Genomic DNA, 16211 nt, shown 5'->3' on the forward strand with positions numbered 1-16211 from the left:
CCTTGATCCCCTGGATAATCAAAAAACCTATCATCGTCTCAAATATACTCAATGACCTGGCCCCACAGCCTTCTCTGGCAATAACTTGTAAAGATTCACCATTCCCTAGTTAAAGAAGTCTACTTATCAACGTTCCAACAGGTGTTCGCTTTAAGCTAAGGCTGTGTCCTTGGTTCCTTGTCTCTCCTACCAATGGAAACATCTTACGAACTTCCACTCTGCTCAGGTCACTCAGTATTCTGTATGTTTCAATTACATTTCCTCTCTTCCTTCTAAACTTTATCAAGTATAGACTCAACGACTCAAACATTCCTCATACAATAAACTCCTATGACTATTCACTCCTATGACTATTCCCGTGAAAATCTTCTGAACAAGCTCCAGGGACAGTACATCCTTCCTGAGATATGGCACTCAACAGTGCGCGCAACACTCCAAATGTAGTCTGACCAAAGCCGTATACTGCCTGTTCTTATATTCAATTTCTCTCGTAATAAATGCCATCAATAATAACTGCAACTGCCCTCCTAACTACTACCTCAACCTGCAAGCTTACCTTAAGAGAAGCCTGCACTAGAACTCCCAAGTCCCTTTGCACTTCAGATTTCTGGATTTTCTCCCCATTTAGGAAATAGACCATGCCTCTATTCTTCGTGCCAAAGTGCATGAACTCACACTTTCCGATGTTGGAATGCATCTGCCAACCCCTTTACCTGGCCAATTCCTTCTTCAGCCTCTCCGTCTCCTCTCTCCGACCTGACTCTCGAAGTATCTTTGTTTCGTTTGCAAACTTAGCCAGAGTGCCCTCAGTTCCATCAGCTAGATTGTTAACGAATAAGGTAAAAAGTTATGGTCCCAACATTGTGCCTTGCTGTCCACCTGCAGCCATCCTGACAAGGGCCATTTTATCCCCACTTTCTGCTTTCTGCCGGACAGAAAAGCTTCTTTTCATGCCTCTACCTTGCCTCTAACACCACGGACCCTTATCATACATTCCTGATGAACGGCTTATGCCCGAAATGTCGATTCTCCTGTTCCTTGGATGCTGCCTGACCTGCTGCGCTTTTCCAGCAATACATTTTCAACTCTGATCTCCAGCATCTGCAATCCTCACTTTCTCCTCCTTTATTCAGTTTTAATACCGTTACTTCTGATTCTAAATTGTCCATCTGAAATTGCAGAGTAAATTCAACCATATTATGATCACTGCCTCCTATGATTTCCTTCACCTTAAGCTCCCTCATCTAGTCTGCCTGAACAAGCTGCTCCAAAAAGCCATCTCATAGACATTCGACAAATTCCTTTTCTTGCAAACCACCATCCAGCTGAATTTCCAACCCACCTCCATAATGAAATCCCACATGATTACTGTAGCGTTGTATTTCCTTCACATCTTTCTAGCTCCTGGTGTATCTTGCAACACAGCTCCTGACTACTGTTTGGAGGCCTGAACAGAACTCTAACTACTTTTTTTTTAACCTTTATGATTTCCCAATTCTACCGACGCAAATTCTGTACCCTTTGACCTTACTTCATTTCATATTATTGATTTAATTTCATTTCTTACTAATAAGACAAACCCATCCCCTCTGTCCAAATGCCTATCTTTTTGCTAGGATGCATATCCTTGAATATTCAGCTCGCAATCCTGATCCTGTTGCAACGATGTTTCCGTGATGGCGACCTGCCAATTTGTGTATGATTCACAAGCTTATTTACCTTATTCGTTCTACTGCATGCATTCCGATATAACAGTTCAGCCCTGTATTAGCCTTTCCTCTTATTGTCATTTGTTTGTCCTGTGTGTTTGAAGTTTGATTACTAACGCTTTGCATGCTCTCTGCGTCTGTGTTGGAGATTTGAATAACTTAGAGTCATAGAGTCATAGAGATTTACAGCATGGAAACAGACTCTTCGGTCCAACCCGTCCATGCCGACTAGATATCTCAACCCAATCTAGTCCCACCTGCCAGCACCCGGCCCATATCCCTCCAAACCCTTCCTATTCATATACCCATCCATATGTCTCTTAAATATTGCAATTGTACCAGCCTCCACCATTTCCTCTGGCAGCTCATTCCATTCACGCACCACCCTCTGCATGAAAATGTTGCCCCTTAGGTCTCTTTTATTTATTTCCCTCTCTCACCCTAAAACTATGCCCTCTCGTTCTGGACTCCCCGACCCCAGGGAAAAGAATTTGTCTATTTGTCCTATCCATGCCCCTCATAATTTTGTAAACTTCTATAAGGTCACCCCTCAGCCTCCGATGCTCCAGGGAAAACAGGCCCAGCCTGTTCAGCCTCTCCTTGTAGCTCAAATCCTCCAACCCTGGAAACATCCTTGTAAATCTTTTCTGAACCCTTTCAAGTTTCACAACATCTTTCCGATAGGAAGGAGACCAGAATTGCACACAATATCCCAACAGTGGCCTAACCAATGTCCTGTACAGTTGCAACATGACCTCCCAACTCCTGTACTCAATGCTCTGACCAATAAAGGAAAACATACAAATCGCCATCTTCTTGAGTTCTGCAGTCTTCCCCCTCCTTTAATTAGGGGTTTCGAATATTCGCTATAACTGACACCACCCCATCCCCATTTAGCTTAAAGTGCAATCTACAGCCCTAGGTTTGCGATTTGCTAGGACTCTACTCCCAACACGGTTCAGATGAAGACCGTCGGATCGGAACAGTGTCCTCCTTCCCCAGTACTGGTGTCAATGTCCCATGATACAAACTCATTTTTCTCACATCAAACTTTGAGCCACGCATTTTCCTGCTGACCCTGTGCTAATTAGCTCATGGCTCAGGCCGTAATCCAGAGATTATTTTCTTTATGGTTCTGTTTTCTAATTTAGCTCCGAGCTCTTCGTATCCCTTAGCATGAACTCTGCCATAGTTTTATCTCTGTCGTTGGTACCTACACTGACCACGACCAATGGATCTTTACCCTCCCACTCCAAGTTACTCTGCAGCCAAGATGAGATATCCCTTACCCAAACACCAGTAGGTAATGCAACTTTCAGGACTCTCAATCCCGATCACAGAGAACAGTGTCTATGCCGCTAACTATACTATCCCCAATTACAATTGTATTTCTCATCGCTTGTCCCAGTTGAAAGCTTCCCTCAACTCGGTGCTGTGGCCAATATGCTCATCCTCCCTGCAGTCCCCATTTCCATCCACACAGGGAAGAAAACTCTTGAACCTGTTAGACCCCGACAGGGGCTGAGGCTCCTGCAACTCTACCTCCTGGATCCCTCTATCTGCCTCACTCATAGCCAAATCCTCCGTTTTCTAACCATTGGCTGAATTTAAGTCAGTTGATCTCAGGGGTGTAACTGTCTCCTGAATCACAGCACCCAGGGAACTCTCCCCATCCTTGATGCCTCACATTGTTTGAAGCTCAAACTACAGCTCATCGACTCAGAACCAGAGTTCTTCTTGCATACAACATTTACTCCAGACATGGTCACTGGGATCCACAGTGGGGTCCACCACTCCGACATCATAGAGAAACACCACATCACCCGACCCTCCATCCTTATTTTAATTAACTACTATTGAATTGTTTCTTTACAATTTTTAGTTGTTTTTGTACATCTGCTTATGAAAGATGTAACCAATATATTAACATGTTTCAATTTAACACAGATTCAAACTTAACCCACTCCCCATTAGCAAATGAGATCACATTCTCCCTTTGCAAACCTGCTCATTATCTTCTGTACGAATTCTGACAGACTTGTCAGCGGGACCACTCCTTGATGAAGCCATGCTAACTCAGCCCTATTTCAACATGCACCTCCAGGTACTCTGCAATCTCATTACTAACAATGCACTCTAAATCCGATTAACGACCGATGCCAGGCTAAACCGCCCTATTATTTACTGTATTTTGCCTTTCTTCCTTCTTACACAGAGATTTTACATTATCTATTTTCCAGTTCTCTGGGACTCTGTCTGATGATAGTTATTCCTTAACAGTCACGACCAATGGTTTCACAATCTCCTCCACTAATTCCTTCAGAACATTGGTTGTTATCCTTCCAGTCTGTGTCATTTATCCATTTTCAAACGTTGCAGCTTCTCCAGTACCTTCTACTCAGCGCTGATCATTACATCCATCCCTCACCTTTGACTCGCTTGAAGTTCTGGAATGTTCCTAGTGTCTACCATTGCGAGGATTGATGGAAAGTACCTATTCAATTCATTATCCAATTCTTTGTTCTCCATTTCTCTGCAGTCAGCCTCAATTTCTGGTTGTCCAATGTTCACTCTCCCGTTTTATATATCTTAACAAAACGCCTGCAATCTCGTTTACTAAGGCAAGCTAGCTTACATATTTCGTGTTCACCACTTTATTGCTTCTTAAATTGTCTTCTGCTGCTGTATAAAGGCTGTCCAATCTTAGACAGGCTGAGGGAGAGTATTCCTGTTAACTGACTGTCGAGAACATATTAATGTAACTATACTAATCCATTTGCCCATCATTGTGTAGCGTGGTGGCACAACACTGCTGCCTCACAGGGTCAGGGACTCAGGTTCAATTTTAATCTCTGGACCCTTTCTTTGTGGAGTTTTTACAATCACCCCGTGTCTGCATTGGGAGGATTAACTGCTTTCGCTCTTCACAATATGTTTCTGTGTTTGTTTCAGGTTTATGCCATCTACAGTATATTTGCTTGCGTTTGATGGAGAATTGCTGCAAATGTGACGGCTTTATTATAAATGTGGCACTGGTTGTCGGGCTCCCTGAGTGCTTGGGATTCTTGCCCAACTACTTATGTGAGTGCATATCCCTGATTACCTACTCTGTCTCTCTCAATCCCTGAGTCCTTCTGTCACTGCATGCAGCCTTTCATCGAGCCACCCCGGGATTGCCCACACCCATCGCCTGGAACTGGATGCTCCCTACGCAGGGAGTGCATAAAGACATTCGGCACGTTCAGAACTGCTAGGGATGCGGGGCAAAGACCCTATCATTTAAAAGAACAGATTAGCTATAATCCAATTGAACAGCAAAGCAGGGTAAACAGGCAGAATGGCAGCCATCTGTTCTGACATTTTCTGGTCTTTTGGGCTAATTCTGTTTATCCTCGTCCATCTACAAATAGATGCTCCAAATGTATACCTTGTCACACAGAGATTCATGCTGAGTAATCGAGGTATGGCACAGGGAGGATGAGGCAACCAGGACTGACAAGGGAAGTCACGGATTGCGTATAAGCAAAAGAGCAAGCATACAATGCGGTGAAGGGCAGAGGGAAACTGGAGAATTGGGACCAACAGAAAGCAAGAAAAAATAAATAAGGTGGTAGAAGATTAAATATGGGAGTAAGCTAACCAGTAATGATCTCAGATGTCTCCTCTACATTGGCGAGACAGGACGTCAACTTGCAGAACGGTTCAGGGAACACTCTCGGACACACAAACCCAACAACCCCACTGCCCTGAGGCTGTATGTTTCAACTCCCCATCCAACTCCGTCAAGGTCTAGCAAGTTTGTGGCCTCCTTCACTGCCAAATTCTAGCCATCTGACGTCTGAAGGGAGAACGTATCATCTTCTGCCTTGTGACCCTCCCAACACACGATATCAAGGACAATTTCAACAGTTTCCACATCTCCACTCCTTGCAACTTATCCCAGATCAAACCCTCCAACTCAGCACTGCCCTCTTGAACTGTTCGACCTGTCCATCTTCCTTCCCATCTATCCACTCCACCTTCCACTCTGACCTATCACTATCACCACCAACCTTCATCTTGCAATCGCCTTCCAAGCTACCTTCCTCCCAGCCCCAGCCCCTCCCATCTATCTCTCTGCCCCTCGCTGCCCACTCCACATTCCTGATGAAGGCTTTATGCCTGAAACGTCGAATGTCCTGCCCCTCTGATGCTGCCTGACAGGCTGTGCTTTTCTATGGCCACAATTTTTGCCTCTGATCTCCAGCATCTGTGGTCCTCACTTTCACCTGCTGAAGGATTTTCACAGGTTTGGAGAGTGAGCAAAGAAGTGGCAGATGGAGTACAATGCGGAAAAGGGTGGGAAAGCATTTTGCCAGGATGAATAGAGGCATGGACTATTTTTCTAAAAGCGAGAAATTTCAGAAGTCTGAAGTGCAAAAAGACTACGGAGTACTAGTCCAGGACTCGTGAAAGGTAAACATGCAGGGTGTCAGTAGTTAGGAAGGCAAAGACAATCACGGCATTTAATTCAAAAGGGCTTAAATATGAAAGCAGGGATGTACTTCTAAGGCTCTACAAGGCTTTAGTCATGTCACATTTGGATTATAGTGCGCAGTTTTGGGTCCCGTATTTCAAGAAAGATGCACAGGTCCTGGAGTGTTTTCAGACCAGATCCAAGAGAATGGTGCCAAGAATGCAAAGCTGGCATGCATATGAAGATTATTTGAGGGCTCTGGGTCTGTATTTGACAGAGTTCAGAGGAATGTTAGGAGGCCTAATTGAAACTTACAGAATACTAAATGACCTGGGACAGAGTGGATATTGGGAAGATATATCCAATGGTAGGAGAGACTAGTACCCGAGGGGACAGAGTAAAGTGAAGACCTTTTCGAACAGAGACAAGGAGAAACATCTTCAGCCAGAGAGTGGTGAATCCATGGAATTCACTGCCACAGAAGTTTGTCGAGTCCAGATCATTGAGTACATGTAAGACTGAGACAGTTCGATTGTTGACTGTAAAGGGGATTAAGGCTGACAGATAGAAAGCGGGAGAATGGGGTTGAGAAGCTTAACAACCGTCATTGAATGGTGGAGCAGGCTCAATGGGCCTCATAACCAAATTTCTGCTCCAAGGTCTCCTGGTTGTATGGTTAATATTGGCTCTTCTCATTCCTCATTGGAGTTGTATCCTGGAATTTGATCTTCAAATGATTTATAAAGAGTAACATTTCAGTACTGATGATTGGGAATTATCATGTTCCCTCTCTCCAATCTCAGCAGCCATGCCCCCAATATCGTAATCACACTGCAATTGAAATCCAGTGAATGGTACGTATCACAGTTGATTGACATCGATAACATTAACAGCATGACCCTCACCTGCCCTCATATTTTCTGTTAACATATACATGCCATGTGTGTGTTATCACTCATGCTATCGTTGGTACATTTTCTTATCAGATTATGTACAAAAAAAGTTCTCTCCATATTTTACTGACATTGTAATCACTCATCAGTAGTTACAGATTGTATGTTTCCATTTATAAACGGAGAAACTTGTTTATGTTCGGACAAACCTTTGTCATTACTCCCATATCCAAGGCAGATTGAATGATTACGCACATTCAATATACCATCTCCAATATTCCTTCCCTCAGTCACCCCCATATTTTCCATGCCAAATATGTAAATTTTAAACGTTCTTTTTAATTTTAATAAAACCAATATTGAATTAAAAGGGGTTAACTGGAGATATTTGTTCAGTGACTGTGATTAATGTCAATATCTGTGGACCCTACTTATCCCAGTGGAGAGATTCCATCGTTGAAAGATAAATGGGCTCTATCAATGTGTTATCCCATAGTGTGAGTAGGGGCATCGCTGACAGCACTAATAGGGATCAACCGCTCAAGAGAAAGGGGAGGAAGTGAAAGAATCTGAGAACATTAGACTGGAACGTTACAATAATGTTTCAGAATGTGAGGACCGTGGATTGGAATAATCCAACAATGGATCATGATCTAAGGTCAGTAAACTGGAATGGTACAACAGTGTATCAGAATCTGAGAACTTTAGACTGGAATGTTCCAAGAATGTATCAGTGTCTGAGATCATTAGATTGGAATAGTTCAACAATGTATCAGAATCTGAGATCATTAAACTGGAACATTGTAATAACAGACAGGAGTTTATCCTCGGGTCTTTACTATCTTTCGCTGCCTTGGATATCATTAGCATCACGGATCCAGGATATCCTTTGAATTAGTTAAGGTGGTTACTATCCCATCGTCGCTATAGTTGGTGTTCCTGGTAAGTCATTATATTTGTCTATTAAACCGGGTTGGACTGAATTTCTGCTCATGATATATAAATTTTGGAAAGTACAAGACAACGTCTTCAGTTCTAAACAAAAACTACTTTCCTTCTAATTATAAGTATCAAACTACTGTTTATAAATTACTCACTGATATGTGAGAAGGAACCAGAATGTTCTCAAACTCCATAATCCATTTTGTCCTTCACATATTTACATCTCCAGCTCCTCCCCACTCACCAACCCTGTCTAATACCACCGTCATGATATCCCAGTCTCGTTCTCAGTTTCAGTGCAACTTCTGAATAAACCATGATTTGTGCCTTTGTTTAATCCGGATGCAACAGTTTCAAGTTCCTTCTAACCACATGTCCGTCACTAAATAATCGCTCTTGAGGATGTTTAACTTGTTCTCTGCACAAACGGGACAACAGTTTATGGTTTTCAAGCCATTGATTCAAACTCTAGAGCCACAGAATAATACTCTGTTGATATTCCATGAGGGAAATTGGTGGAATTTAAAAGTAACTATTTTCATTTGCTCTAAAAGCCCATCTGCTTGCCCCAAGTCTTTGAGGGAAGTCAATGTGTCATTCTTCCCTAGTCAGCTTTCAGTGTGACTTCTGTGATGAACATGTGGGTGTACTGCACCTTTAAAAGAATGAAAAGCCACCAATAACTACCTGACAGCACCAAGTGTTTTGAAAAATAGATTTAGTGTAACATTTGGTTGAACAACTTGATTAGCCAATTGTCTCAAGACAAAAATAAATTCAGCCGAACAGTTTGAATTACACCTCAAAATACCCACCTCCAATCAAGTTTGAATTTAGTATATTGAGAATCTTAAAAGCCAATGACACGATCCAATGGTTTGGGGGTACGAGACTTTGGGAAATTCAACAGTTGAGAGGAGAGCTACCAAGTTACCAGCATGCAACGATTGCCTGAAAAATAGCTCTCCTCTCGGTACCTTTATTGAGTAGTAACTGGTAAAGCTGAATCCCAAAGAAGAAAATAAGACAGGAATATAGAGAAGAACTGAAAGTTTCTTAGTTTTGAGATTAGAAGTTTTGTTTTGTAGGTCTTAATTAGGAGTATAACCGGACGAGTATCGTGGGGTTGGGGGAGGTAAAAGATAGGTTAGAGGAAGAAGTTGTAAATAGACGTTCGTCTATTATTCCCTGTTATACTTGAAGAAATAAAGTTGTTAATTTTTCCTTCAAATAGTTTTGGACTGTACAATTGTCACAGAATATGCAGTGGATAAAACTTTTCCCTGTTGCTGGTTTTAAATTAAGCAGGATAATTTATCCTATGTTGTAACGCTACAACCCTACAGGAATGTGTTTTACTCTTTGCTGTGCTGTGGAACAGCTGAACCAAACACTCAGTTCAAGGTCAGTATAACATGCTGCCCTGACTCGGTCTGCATACATCCTGTGAGAGAAGAACAGAAGTAAAGATAGCTCCTTTCCTATGTCTTTTTTCCCGTATTCCTACAGCTCAGTTCTATTCAGGTAGGTGATCATTCCCTATTTTCGGTGAATTCAATCTCTTTGAAATTCTTCCCGAGAGTGATGCACGTCTCCATACGTATCTCTGGTGTTGGATTTATTGACGCTAACGTACAGATGGAAGTGAGTTATAAATTCCATGTCAGTCATAGTGCATAGAGAAGGAATGGCTTTTTGTGGCACAGGGAAGAAACTGCGATGTCTAAGTGAGAGAAAAGGTTTATTGCTGAGAGTGTTGTTGAGGCAGTATTTGGGGTACAGTGGATAGACTTCCTCTCCAGTTTCAACAGACTAATCCCTGGGATGATGGCAGCATGAGCAGAGAGTGAAGCTCAGCGAGAGAATAAGAAGTGATTGCATTGAACCTTAAGGGGAATGGACAGTCACTCATGATGTTCTAACCAGGCACTAATACAGTGATAACTTCCATGGCTTTGTTTTTTTAACTCGGGTTACATGGTTCTCAATAGGTAAGGAGCCTCTGAGGACGTCTCCCCCATCCCACCCCCACTCCACATGTTGATTGAGAGAGACAGAGGTTCAGTCTTTGAATAAACTCTCTCCACATTAATACAGTGCATTTAGTGTGTGATCCTGCACTGAACGTCATGTTATCCACAATCCCGACAATAGCCACAATACCTTCATTCTAAAACAGATAAATATTCCCACCAGCTTCTGACATCCATTCAGAACATGGGTCTGCCTTCTCAGAGGTGGAGGATGCCTCTCTGAGACTTGACACAAAACATCTGGCTTCCTTCCTCACTGCCAGCATTAAGCCACGTTAAAGTGTCATGTGTCCCACATGTAATGGAGCCACGACGAACATCATGGATCCGTCTCTGAGTGCATTCTCTGCTTCATTGATGTGTCTGGTTGGAGCATCAATGACACCCTCCTGTGTCTCGAGGTGCTGAATGGCCTCCTCCAGGTCCCATGGAACAGGTTCATGTGTCTGACTTGACCCTGCCTGTTCCTGTTTAACAGATTGATGTGGTAACCAGACTCCTCTTCTTCCTGTGGAACAGGCAGCAGGATAGAATGGGCTATCCCTCTCTTTGTTCAGTAGTTTATATGGGCTGAATGGCTTCCACATATGAGTTTCTAACGGGCTTGAGATGCTGAATGAGCTTTTCATTTAATTTGTGAAAATGTAAAGTGTCTGGCCTTGCTGTTGCATGAATGTTACCGATACTTTAACGGCACAAGCCTGAATGCTCTTCGGGTATTGCTGCACATAGGCACTGACTGGTTCAGGATCTGAGGTGTGACACATTGTTCTGAACATTGGGTGATCTTCAGTGACCATCCCCATTTCAGATATTATGATAAGAAAAGACAGTGATGCAGCAGCTGAAGATGTTTGTTTTGAGGAAGCGACCCTGAGGATCTCCTGCCAAGATGTCCCCGGACTGAGAGGATTGTCAGTCACCGACCACAAACATCTTCCTTTATGCTCTGAAAGACCCCAAACCAGTGGGGTGGGTACACCTGATTCCCATTAAGCTCAAATAAGTAGGTGGTCCTGATGCCATCCTCATTCAAATACTGTCTTGTTATCAAGGCCATCCATTCTTTCCTGAGCCCCTGTATTCACCTCTTATTCATATCAATAGATGATAGTGTATGTGTAGGGAGTGTTTCCCTCTCATAGAGGATAATCAATGCCAGGAATTATTTGGGCTAGATGTTGAGGTGAGTTATATCACGGAAAGTATTCAAAGAGGTGGTACAGGAATTTTTGACCTGTCAGAGAGCTAAAGAGTGTGCAGAATTCGATATTAAAGACGAGTTAATGCCAACAGTAGATCTGCCATGATGGTATACAATAGCTTGGTCGTCCGAGTTACCTAATCTTGCGCCTTATGTTCTTATGTTCTGTAATACAAAGTTAATGATTGTAATTTTCCTGAACGTTCTGTTATTGAATGTTACAGTCAGAGAGAGTAAAGTATTTTGAGAGTCATCTCTGGGTGAGGTATGGGGGCTGTATTCACAGTGAATCTGGGTCTCCAACATGACCAACAAATGAAGCACAAGTTGCAGAGAGGAGACACTCTGTAAAGAGACCAGAGGTGTCTTTCGAAACCAACCTGGTTTTCCAAATAACATTTTCTAACCCACGTCAAACCGTGACTGACAGTCTTGAGTGATTGAATGATATCCTGTGTTACTGTGGAACCGGCATTTGGAGCAGGTGGCCTACATCTGGTACTTTAAGGAGCTGTGAGGAGCTGAATGGAACATAGGAACATAGGACTGAGCAGCAGGAGTGGGCTATTAGAAAATTTGTCACTGCTCCACCACTCAAAAAGTGATGTGATTGTGGTCTCAGCACCACTTTTCTCCCTGTACACCATTTTCCTACATTAACGTGTTTGTCAAATGTTTGAATGCAACACAACTTTGAATACATGTAAGCATCCAGGCACCACAAACTTCTGAGGAAGGGAATTTCCACTTGAACAATCCTTTGAGAATTTCTCATTTGTGTTCCAACCAATGTTGGAGGGTCATTACTTGCTTTTCCAGTCCCACTCCTCCACTGGTTACAACAAATTTTAAATGCAACCAGTTTCGTTAGGTGGCCAACGACATAGGCATCAGAGTAGCTCATTTTCTAGAAAAAATGTGAGACACAGAAAGTTGAACTCATAGCAAATGGTAAATTGACAGAGAGCCCCAAACGTTATTTTGTCTTTGAAGTTATTTTACTCACACAAGATGCTGGTAATGGGATTTCTTTCTGCAATAATTGGATTTGGCTGAATTCCGTTTGTTTCAGGCAGTGGAGAGATTCTCATGAATCCTCACCAGGAATCCTTCACAAATGGTAAAGATAACTCAGGAATTTTATGGTCTCACGCTTTGCTATTGGGCGGATAAAAGTAAGAGAGAGGGATCAATCGGCTGCTGCTTCTCAGGCAGGGAACATTTTTCTCCATCACTGTGTTGGAACATACATTAACATCAACTGAACACCAAACTGGCCCATGTGCGATCTCCTGGAACATTCTCTTGAAAACCTGATTATGGACTATATGCAGGTTCATCATTGCTTTTGTTGTACACAGCGCCTTCCGATCGCAAACAAATATTTCCACTTTATGAATTATTGACATGCTTTCATGTATCTGTGTAATTTGTAAATATTGGTAGGTGTCTTCATAGTACATATGTTCATATCAACACACCTTTTTCTTAAAATGTATTCTCTAGCTTTCGTCTCCCTGACAAGAGAAAATATGCGTCAAGCTGATGCACTTTTCAGAAAGTCATGGATGGTTCAATAATATTTCTCAGGTAAGTTCGCAACTGATAACTCTCCCATAATAAAAGGCCCTCATTCCAGGAATGAGTAAAGGGAAACCTCTGTGAAAATCTTCGAAAAGAATGATATCCTGTTTTTAGTTTCTGGGATCAAAAACGCACGCAGTTTTTCAGATGTGGTCTCAGCAATGCCCTGTACAGATGCAGTAAACCATGCCTGATATTAAACCTGATACCCTTTGTTAATAACTGTATCATTGCACTTACTTCCACATCACTTGCAGCATCTGCAGACTGACTTCATGTTATTCATGTTCCACGAACATGGAAACCGCCTGAATCACAGAGTTCTGCAACCTCTCTCCATTTAAAGTGTTTACCATTGTTTTATCCTTCATGCCAAAATAGACAATTCACCCAACGTTCTTGGCGCTGCAGGTTTGCTCACTAACTAGTTACAGCTTTGCAACCTGAAAATAAACATTTAGTTGTATTCTCCATTTCCTGTTAACAACTACTTCCCTGTTCCTGTGTAGCAGTTCAGGCGGGTTGAATGGCCTCCTCCTGGGCTGTGTAATGTACGCAACGAGCTGAATTACTTTATTCCATATTCCTGTGTAGATCCTTCGAAGGGCAGAATGGTCTCCTTCTGTTTCACTGTAACGATTCTGTTTGACAGAATGGGGTGGTCCCCTACCCTGTAACGGCATCGAGGGTTGGATTGAGAGAACAACACATGGGGTAGGGGCAGCAGTATATCACTGCAACAACCTCGAGGGGTGGATTGAGAGAGCAAACCATGGGGTGCGGAGCAGTATATCTCTGTATATCTCTGTATCAGCCTCGAGAGGTGGATTGAGGGAGTAACAAATGGGCTAGGGGCAGCAGTATGCCACTGTAATAGCTTTACTGTCCTATTCCAGTCTGCTTCTCCTGCATTGGGAGAAAGGAAGGGATGGGGGTGGGGGCGAGAGTGGCAGTGGGTGACCCTGCTCATAGTGCCCGTGTAGGTGGGGAGAATTGTGTGGTATCTGGAAGGAGTCAGTCGACTGTTTGAACCAATATAGTATTTATTAGTGTGGGGCTACTGAGTAGGCGACAGAGAAAAAGATGGAGAAAGTTGCTGAATTCAATAGTGAGAGTGGTCGTGCCTGAGCCTTATTTGGAGATAGACTGTGAACCTTGTTCGGGGGTAGGTTCTATAACAGATGGACAGTGAGTGTGAGGGAGCAAATCGAATGCGGTTACAGTTATGCAGACAGAGCGGGGAGCATATTGTTGCTTGTCTTGAATTGATAGACGTTTCTTCAGATCATCTCAGAGTGGAGGTGAGCCTCTCCGAATGTCTTGTTCAAGTCTATCACTAATAACACCACAGACACTGTTCCTCAGATTCCACAGAATCAGTTCAAGTGGAGCTTACAAATAGCAAGGAGAAGCAAATATTGGTGTGTTATATATCTAAACCAAAACAGTTATGAAATATCTGAGTATCATATGCTCTGAAAATTAGATATGCAAGTATTGTGGATACTACAGTCTTATTGGATGGTTTCAAGTTGCATCTAAACTGCATTAACTAAGTGACTGCTCATGTTGTGAAAAATAAGTGTATATGAGGTGGGTTTAAGAGTATGTTGTGAAGCAAACTAGACAGCACGTTATTTTGGATTTGGTGTCATGTGGTCAGGCGGGCTAATTTATAACATTGCTCTGAAGCAGCTTTTAAGGAATAGTGGCATTAATAAGGTGCACTTTACACGGTGCCTGTATACAACATACATTCTGTTTAAACATCATGGAAGTCTGGAAGCTAGAGGGTCAAGTTAGCTTCAGTGAATTGCGAAAATACAACATACCATTCAGTGGGACACAGCAATGATTGTTACAGTCATCGAGTCCTACAGCACGGAGACAGGCTCTTCGGCTCAAACTAGTCTATTCTGACCAAAAAGTCCATCCACGTTAACCCCATTTCCCTGCCATTGCTCCATATCCTTCTAATCCTTCCCTATCCGTGTTTTGTCCAAATGCCTTTTAAATGTTGTTAATGTACCCGCCTCAACCACTTCCGCTGGCAGCTCATTCCATATGTGTACCAGCCTGTGTGTAAAACAGTTGGTCCTCAGGCTCTCTTATAGTCTTTCCCCTCTTTCTCCTCTGTCCTTAAACTGATGCCCTCTAGTCCGTGATTACCCAACTCTGGGAAAAAAAGACTGAGTACATTCACTCGGTCCATGCCTGTCATGATCTTATACACTTCTGTCAGATCCCCCTCAACCTCATACAGGCTAAAGTAAAATATCCCAGCTTGTCCAAACTCTCCCTATAACTCAGACCATTGAGACGGTAACATCCTTCAGCAGCCTTTCCAATTTAATAACACACTTCCTTTTGCAAATTGAAAAATAAACTGAACATAACGCTACCAGTATGGCCTCACCAGCATCCTATTAACTGCAACGTAATTCCCTGATTTCGATACTCAGTGATATACACTGATGAAGGCCAGTGTGTCAAAAGCTTTCGTCATTGTCCTGTCTACCTGTAATCAACTTTCGGAGAACCATGCACCTGAATTCCAAGATCCCTCTGTTCGACTACACTCCTTAGGACCCAACCATTCACCATGAAACTCCAAACTTGATTTGACTTTCTAAAATGCAGGAACTTATATCGATCTATATTAAAATCCATTTGCCATTTCTCAGCCCACTTCTCCAGCTGATCAAGATACAACTGTAATTTCTGAAATTTCTGATAACCTTCCTCACTCTCCAAGATGACGCCTGTTTTAGTGCCGTCTTCAAACTTACAAATCATTCCTGTACATTCTCATGTAAATCATAGATATATGTAATATATGGTGGTCCCAGTACCAACGTCTGAGGCATTCCACTAGTCACAGGCCTCCAGTCTGACCAGCATTTTTCCAGTATTACACTCTGCTACCTACCATCAAGGCAATTTTGTACCTAATTTGCCAGGTCCCCTTCAATTCCATGCGATCTAACTTTTCAGAGCAGCGTACCATGTGGAAGCTTATTCAAGGCCTTACTGGAATCCACCTAGATTACGTATACCACTCGGACCTCCTCAATGTTGCTGGTCACTTCATTAAAGAACTCCAACAAAATTTTGAATCATGATCTCCCGAGCACAAACTCCCATGCTGAATTTGATGAAGGGCTTTTGCCTGAAACATCAATTTTCATACTCCTGTACGCTGCCTGACCTGCTCTGCTTTTCCAGCACCATTCTAATGTTACTGCAAACCACACCCTGTCTTTCCAAATGCATATATATCCCATCTCTCTGAATCTTCTCAAGTAACCTACCCACTAGATTTTCAGTTCACTGGTCTTTAGTTCCCAGGTTTATCTTTGTAGCTTTTCTTGAATACAGCTCAGCATTCAC

Source organism: Chiloscyllium punctatum, chromosome 16, assembly GCF_047496795.1.
Source record: "Chiloscyllium punctatum isolate Juve2018m chromosome 16, sChiPun1.3, whole genome shotgun sequence".
Lineage (NCBI taxonomy): Eukaryota > Metazoa > Chordata > Chondrichthyes > Orectolobiformes > Hemiscylliidae > Chiloscyllium > Chiloscyllium punctatum.